Here is a 7,001-nt window from a genome sequence, read left to right as displayed (position 1 = left end):
GTGTAATTTCTTGATACCTTTTACCACCGCACTTCAACTTAAAAAAATTGATATTTTGATTCATTGCTCTGTAATTTCGTCAATTTCCATTTTCGATGAACAGTAGAAACAAGGAAAACAGAAACTATAGCATTACTAGCATACCATACGCGCAGCTCGACGATCCGCCAAGCACGGAGGGCTCATTGAGTGTCTCAGGCAACTACGCCGCCAGTGGATGAGGCTATAGTCCGCGTAATGGTCTTCAGATTGCATCAGTTGGTGTATTTATTTCGCGGACCACATATTCGTCGTGTTTGCGGTCCAAAATCATATAGATTGTGTTCATTTGGAAGTGTAGTTGTATCTATTGAATAACAAATTGCAAATGTCGTACTAACGTGGTCGTACGTCATCAAAAAGGCATTAATTTGCTATTTCATTTTGGCATATTACGGCGAACCGTTAGCCGGACGCTGATCGTCAGTTGTTTGAGTTGCCTGGCAACGAGTAAACATTGTGCGGTAACCACAAGTTAAAATGGAGACTACACCAACATGTCCAGCTCTAGTTTTCCACCTGTTTAGGTGCCAAAATGACAAAGAAGAAGTCAACCAGACCTTGTGTGTTAAGGATTAACGGTAAGGTTACGATTATAAGTTTGAAATTTAAATATTCGCGCTTTGTAGAACTTGCGTATTAAGCTTGGGAGATTTCTCCGCCGCGCGGCCTTTTACGCGGAAAATAGAACTTCTATTTCCGGGAAATGACGTTGTTCTTTGGGTTTTTCGTTCAGTTTCGTGTTTTTAAGCCGGGTTAACATCTTTCAGGGCCTTTTTTGTGATTTCACCGCGATAGTTCCTACGAAAGTCATTCGATGAAGAATCGCCGGTGTTTACAACCGGCATCTTTATTCTCCGAGTGATTATGTCATTATATTATGATTTCTTAAAGAAAAGGTATCTGATTCATTCTCATATCTCTCCAAGATTGTATTTGTGTGTTTTTTTCGGATTTTTAAGTGTACTACGGCCTGCGTTAGTAGTTTATTTGCCGTTAATGCGTGAAATATTGGAATTGGAGATAGAATTTCGTTTTGTGGTGGTTAAATTACGAGGTTAGGCTGAAAACTAATGCAATCACATGCTTGCAGACCACAAACAAAATAACCTTCAGAGGCACTCCTGGTTTGGGCATGTGGAAGTAACATTCTTCCAACTCAACACGCATAGAACACGTCTAGCATAGCACACACTAGAACACGTCTCCATACTTCATCCGCTTCTCAAAATACTACACTGGATGAATGTAACGACCTCAAACCTGTATGTGCATGTTGAGAGGGAATGTTACTTCCACACGCCCAGACCAAAAGTGCTTCTTAGGGTCATTTTGTTTGAATTACCAGAACCAATCTCTATATTTCATCCGCTTCTCAAAATACACTGGATGAAAGTAACGACCTCAAACCTGTGCATGCGTGTTGAGGCGGAATGTTACTTCCACATGCCACCGGGGGTGCTTCTGAAGTTCATTTTGTTTGTAGCACTAGAACATGTCTCCATACTTCATCCGCTTCTCAAGGAACACTCGATGAATGTATTGTTCTCAAACCTGCGCATGCGTGTTTAGGGGGGGGAATGTTACTTCCACATGCCAATATGAGTGCTTCTGAAGGTCGTTTTTTTGTAGCACCAGAACACGTCTCCTTACTTCCGCTTCTCAAAATACGCTAAATGACTGTAACGACATCAAACCTGCGCATGCGTGTTTAGGGGGAATGTTACTTCCACATGCCACCAGACCAGGAGTTCTTCTGAAGGTGATTTTATTTGTGGTCTACAAGCATGTGTGCTTTAGTATTCAGCCTACCCTCGTAACTAATATATGTCGCGCCTGGGTTCAAATTCGCGGATTATATGCTTTGCTTTTATCGTTTAAATGTTTATTTGTGAGCGTTTCCGAGCAGTTTTTTCGTAATTCTGAAGTGAAATGTATTCCAACTTTTGTTTCGTGAATATTTAAGTAAGATAGTTCTTTGCTAGAATCCCTGGGGAATTGTTCTAAAATAGCTGTCCGTTTTCAAATATTGCTTCGTTTTTGTGTATATTTATTTGTATATTTATTATATGATTTGAGATGTTTTTTTAATTAGTTTCGGGTTTAATTTCGTTCGAATTAAATCGGAGGGGTGAGGCAAGTGGCCTAATTTGAGTTTGGTGACACTAGCGCCGCTCGCTTGAATGCGACGGAGTTAGAAAGTACGTCTCAGTACTGTTTGAGCTATCTAGCGTGTTGGTTCGATGTTACGCGTTTTGAAATTCTGAGCATAAAATTCGTCTGGAATATCATTCCTTCGTGAACTCTTCGATTTTTTGGCAGTGATTACAAAGTTGCAGAATTGTAAAGGATATTTTATTGCTGTATTTTCGTCTGTCATAGTCAAGGTAAGTCAAAAAACAGTAACCTGTTGCCTAATGAAGATCGTATTTAAACACGTCTACTCTCTAAAACGAACTTGTTTATTCCTCTCTCTGTGACAAGATCCATGAAATGCCTTCCCATGACTCATCTAGGTTTTTATCGTTGTGTTATTCGTGTTTTATGTAATGAGGTGTTGGAATTATTCCCAATTGCGCATCCCCATTTCGGGGAAATAACTTGAATTATTCATAGCTTTGCTCTCGCAGCTCGTGCGTGGCTTATGTGAAGGCGTCTCAGTGGGCGTTGTCGTTTGAAATTAAACTTCATTAATTAATCGTAGCTTTGCAATTGACGACTGAGTTGAATTATCAGGATTAAAAAGTAGTCTTGAGCATAACTCGGAAGATGTTCCCATTTCTCTGTTTTCGTTTCATGGCATAAATACGAAAATAGACATGTTTGAAGTGATGATGACTGGTTGGGAAATATTAGACCATGACGGCATTGGGTGAAAAGAATAAGCCAAGGGTGTATCGGTGGCTTTTATGCCGAAATGATTCGGAGAAGTCTCGTTTCGAACGCAATTCTTAGTCTTTTAAGATAGTAAGTCGTGTCTAGTAGTTATACGCTCTGCTCTTGTAGATATATACCAAAATATATCGTGACATTATCCTATTCACGGTTATAACCTGGGCTGCCAGCCAAAATTGACGTTTGCACCGAAATAGACATGTGTTACTGTTTGAAGGTGTCGAAATATTATATTTTAAAATTTAAAAACAATATTAAAATGCAATAGAGGGGATAAGTTTGCTTCCGAAAGGTTACCGGTGCGTATTTACGTTTCCTGTTGATCAAATTGTTGTGGAAACAATGCCTTAGCAACCGATTGTTTATGAATTGAATATTTTGCGACTCGGAAGTTTAAAACAGCAGGGCTTAATGGTTTTTATTCGTATAACTCAACAGTTTGGGGAGGGTTATGTGAAAGAGATTTTGCTGAAGCGATGTGAGTACTGATATATTTAATTCTCCATCCTTTTGTTATTAATTTCTCGTTTCTAAATTGGCGAAAGAGTTTTAATGGAATCGGGAATGGTATTTTTATTGTGGAGGCTTGCGATAAATGACTAATACTCCTGTGACATATGGTGTCATAGAATGTTCGGAAGACTAATTTCGTAATTATATAGGCGTGGTTTTGAGGACGAGTTTGTCTGCGTGTATACGTAGTCTGTCCTATAAACACGCGAACTCTGGCATTGGAAAGTTTATTTTGCAAAATTTAGTGTCTACATCAATGATTTTGTTGTCATTCCTACTTTAAAGTTCTCTCTGTCAATTCGTAGTAATGGCTATATGCCTTCTTTTATATATATTTATGTATATATATATATATATTATATATATATATATTATATATATATATTATATATATATTATATATATATATTATATATATATTATATATATATATATTATATATATATTATATATATATTATATATATATATATACATATATATTCCATCTTCTTCTTCTTATATTCATTTCCACTGTTTTATAATAAAGCACCCTCCCCTTGGAAGTCCTCCTCTTATAAAGGCAGCAGTTATTAGATAATTTTTAGTAGTTTTCTATCGTTTCTTCTTTGCTTTATTATTTATTGTGTCTCTTCTCCACACATCTTGTGCCCAGTGCTATACAATGTACCCAATAATCACATTTCATTGCATATTACATTGGAAATATAGGATAAAGTCGCAGTGGGGGCGAGATATATTTAGAATAATATGAGGATGATCATAGGATCAAAGGTTATTTGAATTAATTGCCAGAAACAACGGCGAACATATCGATGTGCTCTCTGAATAATATGTGCTCTGAATTGGCGTGCATTGTGTCATTCATTGGTGTGTGTGTGTGTCACCATAGATCCATCCATGTCCATCCATCCAATCATATCGTGTCATTCAATGGTAATAAAATAGTATTAGCGTGTGTGGGCACTGTTGATAATTTACTATCAATTCAGTTCCACATAATTCATCAGCTATTATCATCATTCGGATCACAGTTATTATAATGGCGATCAATAAGGAAGGACAAGGGACCCGTGCGCACACGATCAATGTTGTATCAACCTCAAACACAGGTGGTTAAAAGTCATCCTGGCCTTGCATCATCCGTGGCGTCGGCCGTCTTAAAAACGCTTAATCTACTAGAAAATGAATGTTTTCACTTCAGAGCATCATCACCGTATAAACAGCTGTCAGTATTTTTCTCAGTAATTTCATATGATAACTTTTACCACCGTACTTCACCAAAAGCACTTGATATATTGATTCGATGCTCTGTGATTTCGTCAATTTCCAATTTTCCGACAATAAACAGTTTTAAAAACAAGAAAGGACAACAGAAACTATAACATAACTGGCACCATACCATACGCACAGCACGACGATCCGCCAAAGCACACAAAGATGGCTCCTCATTTGGTTGCTCAGGCAACTAGCGCCGCTGTAGTGGGGCGGGGCTATAGTCCGAGGCGTCATGGCCACTAGATAGTACCAGTCCGCGTATGTATTGGGTGGAATTTTAGGATCAATGGGCTTTCAAATTAGTGCCGTATTTATCACAAATTTCATTTGAAGGAAATATTTCTTCATTGAAAATCTCGAATTGTTAAAAGCACCCAATTTTAATCTTATTTCGAATCTTTGGTTAATATTTAAGATTCAAATTTTGACCATAGTTATAATTTTATAGCGAATATTTCGGTTTTTAAGTTTTATTTCTGTAGTCATGCGTTGAAAATCGTTGGTAGAATTATTTACGATTATTTCAGATTCAGTCATTTATATGGCGTTTAAAAAAATATTCGCGACATTTTAATATCGATTTGAATTAAAATATTTCTTTTACGTGTAATTCTGGAACGACGTGTAATTGATACAAATTGTAGGAATATATATTTCGATAGACTTGGGAAAATAAATACATTTTTTTCTAATCAAAGCAGCTTAGTATTTTTTGTAGTTTATCTAAATTCAGAATACTACAATGTTTACAAACAAAATTTTGCATATCAGTTCATAGTCGTAAAATTACATATCGTATATTCGGTTTTTTAATAGTTAAAACGAGGTAGTTTTCTTTTGTAGATTTACATAGCATCCTGCAATCAACCCTAGGGTGTGTGGCAGGGGGTACCCAAGATTTCTTTTGATCCATAATACTGTAAAATTTACATATATATTAATGCCGTCGTTGAAAAGAGTATTTTACCGAAAATATATACACATGTCTTTCCCAAATATAATTAAATTAAGCCTATAAAAAATGCCTTAAATTAAATTTCACTTAAAATATCAAAGCATAACAGTTTGACGTACAAAATACCCTAATTCTTCAAGGTAGCAGCCCTTGAAAGAAGCTCGGTACGCTTACTTGAAGGCTTCAGGACAGGACGCTCTTGTGCCACGGTCTCTTTATGGCGTTACCCAGCGTTCCAAAATGTATACCTCCTTTCAAGCTCCTTTTTATTCTCGCGAACAAAAACAAGTCCGCGGTTGGCACATACTATATGGTACTTAGGTCGACTGGGGCAGCTCTCTTGAGATTGGCGTAAGGGTGTATCGATGCAAAATTGGACTATTTCGAAGAATTTCGGTAATTTTGCTTTTTTCTACAGTAATTTTGTATTTAATGGATGTATTGTGGTTACTTCTGGGACATTTTGTTTTAATGTTACATGTTCGATTGGATGGGAATGATAAATGTTTTAATTCGATCGAAAAATCTAAATGAACTTTGTATGATAACTACTAGATCGGAGAACAATAGGAGGGTTTATAGTATTATAGTATTCCGCTGCTGAAAGTAGGTCGGTGTGTCTTCGAAAGGAAGAGTGCGTTGACCTCAAAGGGAAATAGGCCACGCGTATTGATTTCTTGAAACGAAAAGCTGTCGTATTTAACGTGAAATATATTGATTGATATGATCCATCTAAAAACCTGTTTTTGGGCAACCCTTCAAATTAATCATTACTTACTTGGCATCCACTAAAAAATGACCTTGTTTTTGAAATTTCCAACTGTCTGGGAGTAGTAATACTCATCGCGAGAGAAACGTCCGTTGACGCAACAATATACGTCGTCATGTTTTTGTTGACATTGTTGATGGCTTTGCAAACATATCGTATGCAGTCTAGAATTGTGAAAATTTATTGCATTCAATAAAAACGTCATCCTATACTTTATTACTACTTATTATTAAATGAAAACACTAAAAGTTGGGTTCACAATCATGTAAATAATGTTTAATCGCCACGAAGTTAATGAAAAAGTTAAGTTTAACGAAGAATATCTTCAGTAAACTCATGATTATACATGAATATAAGCTGTAATATCTGAAAACGTAATGATTTGGGTTATTTTAACGACGTGCCATTAAGGATTCCGATCAGTCGCAAGTTTAAAGCCATTTCTTTAAACGACTAATCACTCTGCTAAATCTGACCAAAGTCTTGTGCCGAATACGTCATCAAAGACAAGGGTCTTTTACATTTATTTACATCTCCATAGCAAATGCAACAA

The 7,001-nt window shown here is 36.5% G+C and overlaps 1 protein-coding gene across 1 annotated transcript in view; it reads left to right on the top strand.

The window, feature by feature from the left end:
- Positions 1-2,267: 2,267 nt before the first annotated feature.
- Positions 2,268-7,001, top strand: part of LOC139693248 (plasmolipin) — a 38,492-nt gene continuing 33,758 nt past the window's right edge. Inside the window, exon 1 of the mRNA XM_071591354.1 lies at positions 2,268-2,426. The gene's annotated coding sequence lies outside the window, so the exon portion shown is untranslated. The remainder of the gene's footprint in view (positions 2,427-7,001) is intronic.

The sequence above is a fragment of the Hetaerina americana genome, unplaced genomic scaffold (assembly GCF_022747635.1).
Source record: "Hetaerina americana unplaced genomic scaffold, ioHetAmer1.1.p SCAF_45, whole genome shotgun sequence".
NCBI classification, from domain to species: domain Eukaryota; kingdom Metazoa; phylum Arthropoda; class Insecta; order Odonata; family Calopterygidae; genus Hetaerina; species Hetaerina americana.
The sequence above is the reverse complement of the archived record's forward strand: the minus strand, read 5'-3'. Positions and strand labels throughout refer to the sequence as shown.